We start from the raw sequence: 16,394 nt of genomic DNA on the forward strand, positions 1-16,394 counted from the left end.
TGGAATGACTATTTATGTGAATAAATGTTCCTAAGGATGGCACTTTCACCACTTTCTGTGGAAACTAAGCCACGGTCTAATAAATTTCACTATTAAGAAAGTATCAGGGGGGTAGCCGTGTTAGTCTGGTTCTGTAGAAGCAGCAAAGAATCCTGTGGCACCTTATAGACTAACAGACGTTTTGCAGCATGAGCTTTTGTGGGTGAATACCCACTTCTTCAGATGCAAGCAGTGGCATTCACCCACGAAAGCTCATGCTGCAAAACGTCTGTTAGTCTATAAGGTGCCACAGGATTCTTTGCTGCTACTATTAAGAAATGCTCTCAATAGTCAGAACAAGTGTACACTACAAAATTAAGTTGGCCTAAGTTACCTGGATGTACAGCCACCACACTAATTGAATCAGTTTTACATCTCCACACTACAATCCATGTGTCAGCGGTGCGCGTCCTCACCAGGAGTGCTTGCATCAAGTTAACTGCCAGTGTAATGCATTGTGGGACCGTTTCTGAAAGGCAGCAACTGACATTGTGTTGACCTAACTACATCCATTTAAGTGCTACATATCTCGTGGAGCTGGAGTTATTAAGTTGGTGAAGTGAGTGAGCTACATCAGTGGGAGCGATATTTTAGTGTAGACACTTACCGCATTAGGTCGACATAAGCTGCCTTACGTCAACCTACCTCTCTAGTGTAGACCAAGCCTCAGATTAAATGGGCTACTTGTCTTGCTGGTTGTAAAAGTCCCAGATAAGTTTATGGAATTTTTGCCAGGTAGCCTCAGTCCACGTTTGATGTTTATTGTACTGTATTGGAATGCTAATTTTTATCTTATTTATTTATTTATACTGGACCCAATAATCTCCTTGGAGAGGGGAGAAAATAATATCTGCTATAACATGTTGGAGGCCAAAGTGTTTTACAGACTATTAATAGGATACAGTCTAATCCCTTTTCATTGATGTGAGGTATATGCAATTAGATTCCCTCCTCTCTCACCACTATTTTTTGCCTCCTATTGAACACATAGCTATCACAGTTCAGACACAGTCACAAACCCAGGGCTTCAAGAAAGAAGTATGGTTGGTGTTGTGAACACGGAATTGTAAGTAACAAACTTCTGGAGTTTAATTCTAGTTCCGACACTGACTTGTTTGGTGCCACTAGGCAATTTGCTTCAATGTGTTCTGTTTCCCCAACTATAAAATGAGGATACTAAAATTCACCATCACATGGCACACAGTTGTTGTTGGGAAGTATTAATCAATATTTTTTAAATCCTTTTGAGGCTGAAATTGCAGTATTATTCGAGATATAAAACAAAGAGAAAAACTGCTTATATGTAGATGGGATTCTGCTGTTTCTATATAGTACCCATCATCTTTATATCACAGTTAGAAAATCTTCTGAAAACATGTGGCAAGACATGTTTTAAAATAAAGATTACAAAATATTAAGACATACCAGTCAGATATTTAAAAAAAAAGTGCTCTACCCAGATTTTCAAACATAACGATTATTTTCTCCAATCCCCTTACCTACCCTGGGTTAGGTTTCAAATATATCTGAGTAATTAACTATTGTATATCATCCAAAAATCACAATAAACTTTATATCTTGCTTGCACTTTTACCAGGTACAGAAATCTGATCAAGTGATAATGTGTGCTGGGGATTGGAAATTATTCTGATTGTCTCATTTGAGATTTCCATTTTCAGAACTTTCAGGTCTGGTCTAGCAACTTTACCTCAAACACACTCTTATCTATTGTTTAAATCCAAACCGGACCTTTAAAAAATTTTCGTTTGAGAATCAGTAAGCTGAGTTTTGTTGTATTTTCTTTCTTTTTCATATATATATTGAGTCTTCATGAAAGGTGGCAGGAGCTGCAGGACAGGAGAGGAATGTTCCCTACTAAATGTATGGTGGGGACTGGACCAGAATATAATTTGGGTGAGGGGAGCTAGTATCACAGTTGATGGCAGATAATGTACTTTTCTCATACTATACTGCAGTCTTAATAGTGCAGTGGATTAGTTCAATAATAGTTCACCTTTGGACATACTGGGTTCAAATTCTGGATGGAACAAAAAGCAAAGTCATTTAATGGTCTCCTCCTGCTTTTTTTGTATGCTTCACAAAAACATCACACATCTTGGCTGGACAAGCAGTCTATGATCAAGAAAAGCTCCAGAATACAATTACACAGAATGTTACAGATTATGATTGCAGTGTATTGGCAGAGCTATTTAGGGAAACTTGCACAACATCTGCTTGCAACGTGCCTGACACAAGCCAACACCCTCAATTTCATGAGCACCAAAATTACTGGTGACTTTTTAAAAATAACATGAACTTCATAGTTGTCCAAGTTGTCTCCGTAGTTGGGCTCCTGTCCAATTCTCCTTAAAGGTAAAACAATTCTCTTAAAAGCTACACTTTTATTTTATGATTTACTAATCTTTTGTACTTGTCCATTTTTTAAAAATATTCTGATCTCATTCCTGCAAACTGTACTCAGAGGAGTAGGTCTTTTGAAGCCAATGGGACTACTCGTATTAAAGAGACTGATGCAGTTAAAAAAAATCCCTGCACGCTGCTTTGAACCTACATCCTACAACATCTAATTCTTAAATGTTTTATTCCCATTATGTTAGAGTGGTGGTGAACAGGCATGTTTCATGTTGGATGTTTTCTCCCCAGATTGCTTTTGGCAGGTGATTTATTTTCAGGTTTCCCTGTTCTCCAGATCCTACTATAAGGAATGGCTAATATTCTGATTGGGGTGCCAGCATGTGACTTTCCACTCTCTGTATCTTAGTTTGAATACCATTCACATTTTCAGTACTCAACTAATAAATTAACAGATCACAAATTGCAAGGTTTGATTTTTTTTTTTAGCACAAAAGGCATAGTAACATAGGACTAACATTTTATAATACACATGCTAAGAGTCTAGATTTAAGAGCTGTTTAACAATAAAAAGTGAAGCCCTGGGGAAATGGATTTAAAGTGATGCCCGTAATGTAGGAATTTATATGGTGCCACCCTCTTTTTAGATTGTTTGTTTCAAGTACTATATAACAATACAACAGAAGGGTTTAACAACCAATTCTGGTCCTATTCAGTACTCCTCATTCAAGAAAAGCTTCCACTGAAGTCAGTGGGAACTTTGCATGAGTAAAGAGTGCTGAATTTTCTTTGAGAGAAAGAGAAGAAGATAAAGAAAGAGGAGAGGAAAAGAGAATACAATGATTATTATTTATTTGTATTACAGTAGGGTGCGGAGGTCAAAACAAGATCAGGTACTTGTGTTGGGTACTGTATAAACATTGTAAAAGATTTTCACATCCATATTTTAAGGTGGAAATAACATGTCAATTGAGGATTCATAATTTGGTCTTGCAGACAGGTGTCTAAATGCCTTCAAAAGCAAATGCTTCAAGAAAATACTAGGAATTACATTTCTTTAATTTATAGACATGCCAAGATTAATCAGAGAGTTCATGATCTTCTCTCCAAAGTTATCCAGAAAAGAAGACACAAATAGCTGGGACATGTGCTAAGAATGAAGCCAGAGCATCTGCCCTAGCAGATGTGCCACTGGGCAGCTGGAGGAACACATAGAGGGAGTCAACTGAAAGAATCCATCCATCCATCAAAAGGGAAAAATTATGGGACCTAACAATGTAGAGGACATGAAAGAGCGGCCCAGGATAGGCAGGGATGGTACAGCTGTGTTTGGGTTGGTCCAGGAAGGATTCAGAAGATTTTGTTCTAGCCTATCAGTGTTTACAGTCTAGTCCTAAAAGGCACACACAAGTAAGGTGCATCTTACAAGAAGTGGAAAAATCCTGCATTCCTTACTCAGGAATTCATTGGGGAGTTCGCCTGGAGAAGGACCGCAGGGTTTGATCCGGTGTTCATGTTTGCTTCAAACCTGGGTAATATTACCAAGGTTGATTTTGTAATATCTCTCACAAACTGGAAAATTCCAAAAATACTAACCAAATAATCTTTCAGGAATCTATTTATAGTGTCTTGTGTGTTCTCCTTTGTCATGCTGCCAACTTATCTTGATTTTAGCTGAAAATCTTGGGGAAAAAATTGTTCATGAGGTATTTCACTGTTGTAAACTTGCTAGAAGTCCTTTTCTCATAATACAGTATCTTAATACAGTAACTCCTCACATAAAGTTGTCCCGCTTAACGTTGTTTCACTGTTAGTTGCTGATCAATTAGAGAACATGCTCGTTTAAAGTTGTGCATTGCTCCCTTATAATGTCGTTTGGCAGCTGCCTGCTTTGTCCACTGCTTGGAGAAAGAGCAGCCCATTGGAACTAGCTGGTGGGGGCTTGGAACCAGGGTGGACCGGCACCCCCCTTATCAGCTACCCTAAGTTTTCTGTGCGGCAGCTGCCAAGCAGGCTATCAATTGCAGGACAGTGCAGCTGTCCCTCCCCCCACTGCCTGCTCCTGCCCTCTGCCTTGGAGCTGCTCCTGGGAGCCTCCTGCTTGCTGTGCGGGGGGTGGGGAAGCAGAGGGGTACTAATGTCAGGGTGTCCTCCTCCCCTCACTCCTGTACCTTATCACCACAGAAGAGCGGGGGCAGGACAGGGCTCAGGATGGAGGGAGCTTGCTGGCAGCAGCTGCTGTCTGAACTTGCTGATCTACTTAAAAAGGCAGTGTACTTAGAGTGGGGTCAGCGTACTTAAAGGGGAAATGCCTGTCTCTCTCACACACACAGTGTGTGTCTCTGTCTCTCTCTGCCATGCTGTTTCCCTTCCCTCCATTCATGCTGCCTTGTAGAGTGTGAGGCTACATTAACAACGTGTTAACCCTTGAGGGCTCAGCCGAGTGCTAGTTCATCATTTATCAGTAGGGTGACCAGACAGCAAGTGTGAAAAATCAGGACGGGGTGGAGGGGTGGGGGTAATAGGAGCCTATATAAGACAAAGCCCCAAATATCGGGACTATCCCTATAAAATCGGGACATCTGGTCACCCTATTTATCAATAAGGCATTCCCTGGGAAATATCCCACCCTCTTCCACCTTCTGACTTCACTTCACCACCTCAACCAAGCTTCACAATCATCATTGCTGTGTACAGTATTAAATTGTTTGTTTAAAACGTATACTGTGTATATGTGTGTGTGTATGTATATATATATATATAATATAGTCTTTTGTCTGGCGAAAAAAATTTCCCTGGAACCTAACCCCCCCCACTTACATTAATTCTTATGAGGAAATTGGATTTGCTTAACATCATTTCACTTAAAGTAACATTTTTCAAGAACATAACTACAACGTTAAGTAAGGAGTTACTGTACATTAAAATTACACTGATTCTCCTTTGAGAATTGCCCATACAAATACTCACTCTTGGGAGAAAAGTGCCCTTGGCATAAGAGTTCAGAAACCTCAAGCCAGTGTGCTTTGGGGCAGTGCCCAGAGGACTATACAAACACATAAAAAGACACAGTCCCTCCCATGAGCAGTTTACAATCTGATCAAAGAGCACAGATTAGGCTGCATATGTGGATTAAATTTTCTTAAATAAATACATTTCAAAATGAAATAGTTTGAAGTCTATTCATCCTTACCAGCCAAGAATATAAGGTTGCGGTTTTCTCTGCTACAATAAATAACATCACTGCAACTTGAAACAAGTGTTGGGGATGTGGCTCTCTGCAGGGCTTTAGATGTTAGTGATGACCTCATGTACCCGCAATTTCAAAATGAGATTAATATCACATGCGGCAATTACTTAAAATAACATTTTTTCTATGAAGCTAAGGTGGTGTTACAAGATCAGATGCATCCTAACATTCGACAAATACATTAGAAGCAAGAGGAAGACCAAGGACAGAGTAGGCCTGTTACTGAATGAGAGGGGAAAGACAATAACAGAAAATGTGGAAATGGCAGAGGTGCTTAATGACTTCTTTGTTTCGGATTTCATCAAAAAGGTTGGTGGCAACTGGATGTCTAACATAGTGAGGATCAGAGTCTAAAATAGGGAAAGAACAAGTAAAAAATTAATTAGACAAGTTAGATGTCTTCAAATCACCAGAAACTGATGAAATGCATCCTAGAATACTGGAAAGATAATGGAGCAAATAATTAAGCAATCAATTTGCAAACACCTAGAAGATAATAAGGTGATAAATAACAGTCAGCATGGATTTGTCAAGAACAAATCATGTCAAACCAACCTGATAGCTTTCTTTGACAGGGTAACAAGCCTTGTGGATAGGGTGGAAGCACTAGATGTGGTATATCTTGACTTTAGTAAGGCTTCTGATACTGTCTTGCATGACCTTCTCATAAACAAACTAGGGAAATGCAACCTAGATGGAATTACCATAAGATGCATACATAACTGGGTGGAAAATTATTCCCAGAGAGTAGTTGTCAGTGTTTCACAGTTAGGGTGACCAGATGTTCCGATTTTATAGGGACAGTCCCGATTTTTGGGTCTTTTTCTTATATAGGCTCCTATTACCCTCCACCCCGTGTCCTGATTTTTCACATTTGCTGTCTGGTCACCCTATTCACAGTCATGCTGGAAGGGCATAACGAGTGGGGTCCCTCAGGGATCGGTTCTGGGTCCAGTTCTGTTCAATATCTTCATCAATGATTTAGATAATGGCATAGAGAGTACACTTATAAAGTTTGTGAACAATACCAAGCTGAGAGGGGTTGCAAGTGCTTTGGAGGATAGGATTAAAATTCAAAATGATCTGGACAAACTGGAGAAATGGTCTGAAGTAAATAGGATGAAATTCAATCAGGACAAATGCAAAGTACTCCACTTAGCAAGGAGTTGCACACATACAAAATGGCAAATGACTGCCTAGGAAGGAGTACTGCAGAAAGGGATCTGGGGGTCATAGGTGATCACAAGCTAAATATGAGTCAACAGTGTAACGCTCTTGCCAAAAAAAGCAAACTGATTCTGGGATGTACTAGCAGGAGAATTGTAAGCAAGACACGAGAAGTAATTCTTCCACTCTACTCTGCCCTGATTAGGCCTCAACTGGAGTATTGTGTCCAGTTCTGGGCGTCACATTTAAGGAAAGATGTGGACAAATTGGAGAAAGTCCAGAGAAGAGCAACAAAAATGATTCAAGGTCTAGAAAACATGACCTATGAGGGAAGATTGAAAAAATTTGGGTTTGTTTAGTCTGGAGAAGAGAAGACTGAGTAGGGACATGATAACAGTTTTCAAGTACATAAAAAGTTGTTACAAGGAGGAGGGAGAAAAATTGCTCTTCTTAACCTCTGCGGATAGGCTTAAATTGGGTTTAAATTGCAGCAAAGGCAGTTTAGCTTGGACATTAGGAAAAACTTCCTACTGGTTAAGCACTGGAATAAATTGCCTAGGGAAGTTGTAGAATCTCCATCATTAGGGACTTTTAAGAGCAGGTTGGACAAACACCTGTCAGGGATGGTCTAGATAATACTTAGTCCTGCCATGAGTGCAGGGGACTGGACTAGATGACCTCTCAAGGTCCCTTCCAGTTCTATGATTCTATGATTTATGATACTCTTAATTGTGATCCAAATGTCACTGTACTATTCCCTTCAAACTGGAATAGAAGTTAACCCTGTTAATAAAAGTCCCTAGGGAAATTTCAAAAACAGACAAAGATAACATTTAAGACAAACCATTCAGAAGCTTTAATTTAATTGACATCTCTGACACACTTTATACCAGTTATTGTAGCTCAAAAAATCCCTTAAATTGAGTTTTTAACTAACATTTAGTGTTATATATTGTTTTCACGGCGTGCAGCAATTGCAACCGTCAATCATCTTACTTTTACTGTGACAATTATTATTACAGAGCACCTAGAGACCCAGTAAAAACAACAAGGAGTCTGATGGCACGTTAAAGACTAACAGATTTATTTGGGCATAAGCTTTCGTGGGTAAAAAACCCACTTCTTCAGATGCATTTAAATGACTCCATGCATTTGAAGAAGTGGGGTTTTTACCCATGAAAGCTTATGCCCAAATAAATCTATTAGTCTTTAAGGTGCCACCAGTAAACCAGAACATCTGTAGTCTTAATTCCACTTTAACAGAGTTTTTTAGATTTTTAATTTCCTTATCTTCAAATATTTCTCTCACCAACACCACAAGAGGAGCACCTCCTTTTTCCATAACAGTCTCCTATCATTTGCATCACCTCTGAATTTGACCTTTTTTCTGTGTTAGTTGTTACCATTTTCTCTTCCCCTCCCTTTATCTATTATCATTCACTGTGTTTATCTGAGGCCATAGCTATGCCAGCAGAACCCCCAGCGAAGATGAAATATTAGCCAACAGAAGCATAGCTACGCCACCTTCCTGAAAGACATTAGCCAAGACAACAAAAGCATTCTTCTGTCAACATAGTTGCATCTACACCAGGGGTTTTGCCAACACACGTAGGTCAACTATGGGGTGTGATCTTTTCATACTGCTATCCAGCCTAGCTATGCTGGCAAAACTTTTTAGTGAAGACTAAGCCTAAAATAGGACCCAGTCCTTCAAAATATTGAGCACTTCCCTGTCCTGAAGTCAGTGTAATTTGAGAGCAGTCAGCACTTCACACATAGGTGCTCAGACCTCTCAAGAGTAGACCTTTAGCTTCTAAGCTCTTTGGGACAGAGATCATGTCTTTACTAATTTTGTAAAGTGTTATTAATTTAAGGTCCTATGTAAAGCATAATAATCCAACTACTGGTTTATCCCTAAACCTTAATTTGTAAGATCTGAGGACAGGACATCTTGAGGAGATTCTTGCCACAGAGCAAGCATCCCACAGAAAAGGGAACACAGAAAAAGTGACAAAAACATTTTTGTCAATGGGAAAACTGAGTGTGGACTGCCTGTGGAATATGCTCCCATATGTTTTTGCTAGAATCTCATTTTCCATACATTCTGTCATGACAATCTGCATATGCATACATTACTTCAAAGGTTTCTCTCTCAAGTTGTTAGGGTCAAGCAATACATCTGATGTGTTGGCATTTAACTGTGTAATTATTTTTTCCCTCTGGTCTGGCTTAATTTTGTTTAATTTACCATTAAAAAAAAGAGAATACCCCTTGCAACTCATTTTCTGTTTGTTTTTAAATATGCTGCTGTGCACGGCTTCTTCTGTTTTCCTTTGATGAGATGGGTGGTGACAGCTCAAACAATGCTTTAGTTTGTCAATGCCCAGATTCACTCCTACATCATAAAACAAGCTCAGGGATTGTTATTGTTTTCCACACCAGAGCTTCTGATCCCTCATGACAAAAGGGCAGAGATGGTTGCATTCATGTTGTGAATACCCTGTTAGAGTTTTTTCAGTGAACTCATTGTAGGCCGTTTGCTCTTATCACTTATCACACAGTAAGGAAAGGACCATTTACTCTTGTGCAGTTCATGTAGTTCTTACCAGAAAATAAGTTGCATGAAATGCATGAAGGGTGTTTTAGTGAGGTCTTGATCATGACCACACTTTTAACTTGGCAATATTTTTTCTTATTTTTTTTACGTTATAGAGGAGCTGAAAAGATCTCTTTTGCTTGGGTCCCTCCTGCCCCACATGCTTTTTCAATAGTTTTGATCCTGCAGTGGAAGGTATGTTAGGAGAACTACTAGGGGGCTAAAACAGACATTGAATTAATTGGAACACTACTTCCCATTCAGGAAGGCCAGTGGTGGAGCAAAATGCCGCCAGCTGCATTATTATTTATAGCCATACTTTAGTATCAATTTTCCAAATCAACTATGTGACTGCAGTTCAGGACTCAACACCATTGTTGCAGGTACGTCTCATGATTCCTTTCATGCCCACTTTGGTTCTCCATACCTTTGCAGAACTGGTATGAGCTCCAAAATTCAAGTAAAGCACTTCTGTGTTAAGTTAAAGTAAAGCCTAAGTGTTTTGCTGAACTGGGGCCAGAGTGCTCAGCACTTTGCAGGCTCAAGCCCACCGGGAGGACAGTCTAGCTGCATCACAGCAGAAGCGTCTAAGATTTGGACAGTTTTGTAAAAAATTTTGCTAGTTCTTTAACTTTTGTAAAAAGTACCAACATATTAGTGAGATATGTGATATAAATGTCTTTAACATGATAAAATAATAACACTTGTACTAATCTAGTGCCCTCATCCAAGCATCTCAATGCAGATTAAAAACTTTAAAAAGTACAGTAGAGCCTCATTAATTCATACTTTGAGACTTGGCTGATTTTATAATTTGCACACACAAAAATGGCCATCTCGCCCCTATTCTCAATACAGATTTGTAAGCAGACAGCTGTAATGAGGGCCCTGTCTACACAACCAGCTAGTGCACGGCAAGCCAGGGAGTAAATCTACAGTACGCTATCTTGCCACACGATAACAAGACACTGTGTAGACCCTACTACCAGGTGATAAAATGTCCCACGTACTTAGTTAGTGTTCCGGACCTGTGGATCCTCCCCTTAGGCTGGGGGGAGGTCCTTTAGCAGTGGGCGGGCTTTGCCCGCCCACTTCCTGGATACTAATAGGACCAGGTGATTTAGGGTGCTTTGGTGAATTCCCATTTCAAACATCAAAGCTGCAGTAGGAGGGTCCACATTGTAGATTCACACCCTGCCTTACCAGGTACTAAATCACTGGTAGTCAAGCCCTTCATCCCATTTTGGAAAGCTTAATTGTTTTTACAAACTATCTTCCAGAACATTTTGTACATTATGATGTATCACAATACAGTTAAGTGTAAATTACAACTACTGAATTAAAGATTCTGCTCTTCTTACTTACACTGCATGGTACCTTATTCTGTGAATAAACTTTATTTCAGTGGGGCTACTTGCAGAATAAGGTACTAGTCAACATAAGGGAGTTCATAATCAGGCCCTAAATGAACAAAGTACATTCAATTAAGTACTATATTTGTTTTTTAAATCATCTTTGCTCACACTCACTAATTCACAATGGGTCTCCTGTTAATTAGTTTGAATTGGCAAGTTTTGGCTGTGTTTAATTTAGGTTAACTTTAAGTGTTTTACAGTGTATCACTGATTATTAAAACCCCTTGTTCAAACGTGCATGCAGGAGTGAGTGCAAATCTTGTGACAACTGCTGCTATCAGTCAACTCTGCATGTGCTTTTAGTCACTGGCTCCCCGTTGTGTTTTTTTTGTTTTTTTTGTTTTGGTTAGTTTATAATATCAGCTTCTAACTGAGTTTGAGTTCTTGAAGTAGCAAGATACAGCATTCAGGTCACACTGCATGGTATAAAGAAGGAAGACTCCTCTAAATGCCTATTGGATCTCTGAATATCCCATCCCATTCTCCTTTTTGCATCCCCTCTGCAACCTTGAGCCACTAGTTTGCAACCACCATACAGTTCTTTTGTACTTTGCACAAAGCCCAGACAGAACTCCTTTTGGAATACAGTATGTCCACACTGGTTCTTAATTGGTCCCTCAAGCAAAATGAGAGGCATGCTATTCCCCAAAGAGTTCAGAGTGCTGCTTCTACTGCAGTTCCAGCCTTTGCCCAATAAAAATTCAGAAAGACCGAGAATTGGATGCAGCTCCCTTGTAGTCCCTTACATAGCTGTGACAAATACTCCCACTGTGTTGCAGTATTGTTGGATACAGTGTTTTGAGTAAGACAATGTTTATCCATTACTAACCTGTCTCTGAATGTACCTTCATGTATGTTTTGCCTACTCATGTTCAGATAACTGGATATTAATAGCTGTTGCAACAGAAGGAAGTAAAGCTGGCTGTGCATCATCAGCCTCTCGTATTTGATTTTCAGAGATCCATTTATAACAAAATATATTGGCCTCACCAGGAGAACATTTGAAAAAGGAAGATAAATGATTTGCATAAAATTGTGATATAATTCATTCTGCATAATTCTAGATCTGTAATAAACTCCACATCGGCAGCCTTCTGTGTCTGTGCAGAGCTCTTTCCTAGATATTTGTACCTGTTGGTGTTTTCCACAGTGCTACAGTGGTGCACACCTCCCTAGTAGATAGGCAGCAGTTTATTTAGGTTTGAAATAGTGGGATTTTCACAAGTGTGGCTACACTGGTATAACTATCTCCAGTACAGACAGGTCCTGTGACACTTGACACCTGATTTTTAAATTACTTCATTACATATCTTGTATAATGATGACTTCTGAAAACTGTAGGTTCAAATCTAGAGGAAATAATTTCTCCCTCCACAGTAAATAAACTAGGTTTTATCTATCATGTAGTGGAGTCTTTCAGACAGAGATTTAAAAAAATAAGGTTCAATATCTTTTCAGGACAAGGACAGGCACCTGACTGTGAATTCTTCCACAGTGTGCATGATTACTATTTTTATAAGTGCCTTTTTTTCCCATGCACTTTGCTGTAGTTTCCCTCTTCTCTCATCCTGCACTGGGGGTTGCTTGCTTTCTATTCAGTTGCAGCAATGGCGTTGGAGCAATTTTTATAGTGTGAGTGCTGAGAGCCATTGAACAAAACTGTAAACCCTGTAAAAATATATTAATGGAATATATTCATTATTCCATTAATGTATTATTAATATAAAAATATATTAATGGAAACCACTTAAACCCAAGGAGTTCCAGCAAGTCCTGGTTGCAGCTCAGTAGTGCTTGAGGGTGCAAGTGCTTGCTATATGTGTGTAAATGATATATTCCAGGGGATCCGAGTGCTTTATAATCAGGAATTAAGTCTCACAACCCCTTTCTGTATGCCCCACGTAGGGATTAATCAGAGGCCTCCAGTAACCCCATACTAAGATAATACTGCAGACGAGGAACAAAAACAGCCTCAGGGTTGCGTCCCAGCCCCGCGCCTGCCCTCCTCCCGGAACCCAACCAATAGGGCCAAGGCCGGGACTGCTCCACAGCTGCTGCAGCTCTAGCCCCGTGGAGGACAAAGAGCAGGTCACGTGAGGTAAGCGGGCTCTGCGGGCCCCGCCCCTGCTCCTCTCGGCCCCGCCCCCGAGTGGGCGGAAGGAAGGGGGCGCCCCGGCCCTGCTGGCTGGGCCGGCGGGAGCGTGTGTGGAACGCGGGGGTTTGATACATTGTAGCGCCCGCCCTGCGGGCTGCGGCGGCGCCAGGTGAGCGCGGGCGGAGCGGGGTAGCGGCTGCGCTACACAGGGGTGAGCTGCTGGCTTCGGTGCGGCGCAGGCTGGAACGGCGGGCTGGGCTGGGCTGGGCTGGAGGGGCGGTAATCCCTGCCCGGAGCATAGGCGGCAGGTTTGTATAATTTTTGGTGGGGCCCAAAATGGTGGTGCCCCCCCGCTCCCGCCCTGTAAGCCGATATAAAATGAAGCTACAACGCGTCAGCGCCACAAGATTACAAGGGTCAATTAAAAGTGGAAAGTCAGAAGCAGCACTTGCCTACTTCAATATACGGTATTATATTTTGTTGCATCTGTTGTGATGAAGTGGGAATGTTCTTAATATTTTCTCTGAATACTGTGTGGGTGCCTCAGTTTCCCCTGCAAGATGCCAACTGAAGGTGTTGGGGACAAAGAGATCAGGTGGCCTCCTTGTCCAGAAGAGACACAGAGGCCAGAGGAGGGAGTGTCAGTTTGGAGCTGGCTGGGGAAATTGGGAGAGACCCAGAACTTGGTTCTGGGCTCCCCACCCCCCAAGATGGACCTGACAGAGGGGTTCTGTTTTCTGTACCAACAAGCTCTGTTTAAACTGTGTTCCCGTCATCTAATAAACCTTCTGTTTTACTGTCTGGCTGAGAGTCACATCTGACTGCAGAGTTGGGGTGCAGCGACCTCTGGTTGCCCCAGGACCAGCCTGGGCAGACTCACTTTGGAAAGTGCATGACGTGGAAGGGCATGCTGAATGCTCCGAGGTCAGACCCAGGAAGGTGTAAGCTTCTTGCCCTGGAGACAGTATGCTCCAAGAGAGGAGGCTCCCCCAGAGTCCTGACTGGCTTTGTATGGAGATGTTCCAAAGCATCACAGCATCCCCTTCCACACCGTGCACTTCCCAGAAGTCCGCACAGGCACTGACACTCCCTCCTCCGGCCTTTGTCTCTTTTCCAGGCATTAGGAGGCCACCTGATCTCTCTGTTCTCCAACACCTTCAGTTGGCACCTTGCAGGGGAAACTGATTTGGGAGAAATGAAGTAAAAGCTGCCCAAACCGAGCTTGAGCACTCCTGAATTTTGAGGTGTTCAAATCTGGAAGGCAGGTGCTGGGGGTGGGAGAGGGCTGTGGGCTCCATGGGGGAGCATGGCAGCAACTGTCTGGAGCTGCATGGAGCCAGATACGCTGGTCTGAGTGGCACAGTAAGCGGTTTGGGGGTTGGAGAAGAGGTAGGGAGTTCCGGGGGGCAGTCAAGGGACAAGGAGCAGGGGGAGTTGGATGGGGCAGAGGTTCGAAGGGGCAGTCAGGGGACAGGCAGCAATTGGATAGGCATGGGAGTCTAAGAGGTTTATCAGGGGACAGGTAGGGGTGCGGTCCTGCGGGGGGGAAGTTGGGTGGGGTCTCAGGAGGGGGCAGTTGGGGACAAGGAGAAGGGAGGCTTAGATAGGGGCTGAGGTCCCAAGGGGCAGTTAGGGGCAGGGGTCTCGGGAGGGGGTAATTGGGGAACAAGGACCAGTGGGGCTTAGATAGGGGGTGGAGGTTCTGGGGGGCAGTTGGGGCAGGGGTCTGGGGAGGGGGCAATCAGCGGACAGAGGCTGGGATTCAAAGGGCTCTGGGCTGCTGGCAGCCGCGGGGATCCCAGAGCCCTTTGAATCCCAGCGGCGGGAATCAGAGGGCTCTGGGCTGCCCGCTGCGGCGGGGAGCCCAGAACCCTTTAAATCTCAGCCGCTGCTGGGATTTAAAGGGCTCTGGGCTGCCTGCACCCGCGGGGAGCACAGAGCTTTTAAAATCCCAGCCGCGGCCGGGAATCAGAGGGCTCTGGGCTCCCCGCCGCAGCAGGCAGCCCAGAGCCCTCTGATTCCCGGCCGCGGCTGGGATTTAAAAGGCTCTGGGCTGCCCGCCGCGGCGGGGAGCCCAGAGCCCTCTGATTCCCGGCCGCGGCTCGGATTTAAAAGGCTCTGGGCTCCCCGCGGTTGCAGGCAGCCCCGAGCCCGGTAAATCCCAGCCGCGGCCGGGAATCAGAGGGCTCTGGGCTGCCTGCTGCAGCGGGAAGCCCAGAGCCCTCTGATTCCCGGCCGCGGCTGAGATTTAAAAGGCTCTGCGCTCCCCGCGTTTGCAGGCAGCCCAGAGCCCTTTAAATCCCAGCCGGGGCTGGGATTTAAAAGGCTCTGCGCTCCCCGCGTTTGCAGGCAGCCCAGAGCCCTTTAAATCCCAGCCGCGGCTGGGATTTAAAAGGCTCTGCGCTCCCCGCGTTTGCAGGCAGCCCAGAGCCCTTTAAATCCCAGCCGCGGCCGGGAATCAGAGGGCTCTGGGCTGCCTGCTGCAGCGGGAAGCCCAGAGCCCGCTGATTCCCGGCCGCGGCTGGGATTTAAAAGGCTCTGGGCTGCCCGCCGCAGCAGACAGCCCAGAGCCCTCTGATTCCCGGCCGCGGCTGGGATTTAAAGGGCTCTGGGCTCCCCGCGTTTGCAGGCAGCCCAGAGCCCTTTAAATCCCAGCCGCGGCTGAGATTTAAAAGGCTCTGGGCTCCCCGCGTTTGCAGGCAGCCCAGAGCCCTTTAAATCCCAGCCGCGGCTGGGATTTAAAAGGCTCTGCGCTCCCCGCGTGTGCAGGCAGCCCCGAGCCCTTTAAATCCCAGCCGCGGCCGGGAATCAGAGGGCTCTGGGCTGCCTGCTGCAGCGGGAAGCCCAGAGCCCACTGATTCCCGGCCGCGGCGGGGATTTAAAGGGGTCTGGGCTCCCCGCGTTTGCAGGCAGCCCAGAGCCCTTTAAATCCCAGCCGCGGCTGGGATTGCATAGGCTCTGCGCTCCCCGCGTTTGCAGGCAGCCCAGAGCCCTTTAAATCCCAGCCGCGGCTGGGATTTAAAAGGCTCTGCGCTCCCCGCGGTTGCAGGCAGCCCAGAGCCCTTTAAATCCCAGCCGCGGCCGGGAATCAGAGGGCTCTGGGCTGTCTGCTGCGGCGGGCAGCCCAGAGCCTTTTAAATCCCAGCCGCCGCCGGGAATCAGAGGGCTCTGGGCTGCCTGCAACCGCGGGGAGCCCAGAGCCTTTTAAATCTCAGCCGCTGCTGGGATTTAAAGGGCTCTGGGCTGCCTGCAACCGCGGGGAGCCCAGAGCCTTTTAAATCCCAGCCGCAGCCGGGAATCAGAGGGCTCTGGGCTTCCCGCTGCAGCAGGCAGCCCAGAGCCCTCTGATTCCCAGCCGCGGCTGGGATTTAAAGGGCTCTGGGCAGCCCTGGCGGCGGCGGCAGCGGCGGGGGGGCGCTCCAAGCAGGGGAGAAAAAACATTGGTGGGGCAGAGCCCCT

General features: G+C 44.4%; 1 protein-coding gene across 2 annotated transcripts in view; it reads left to right on the forward strand.

Moving 5' to 3' along the window:
• Positions 1 to 12,855: 12,855 nt before the first annotated feature.
• Positions 12,856 to 16,394, forward strand: part of LOC123367668 (UBX domain-containing protein 2A-like) — a 33,707-nt gene continuing 30,168 nt past the window's right edge. The window contains exon 1 of one of the 2 annotated variants that reach the window (XM_045012038.1): positions 12,856 to 12,938. The gene's annotated coding sequence lies outside the window, so the exon portion shown is untranslated. The other variant, XM_045012037.1, reaches the window with a different exon arrangement.

This window comes from Mauremys mutica, chromosome 3 (assembly GCF_020497125.1).
Source record: "Mauremys mutica isolate MM-2020 ecotype Southern chromosome 3, ASM2049712v1, whole genome shotgun sequence".
In the NCBI taxonomy this organism is placed as follows: Eukaryota; Metazoa; Chordata; order Testudines; family Geoemydidae; genus Mauremys; species Mauremys mutica.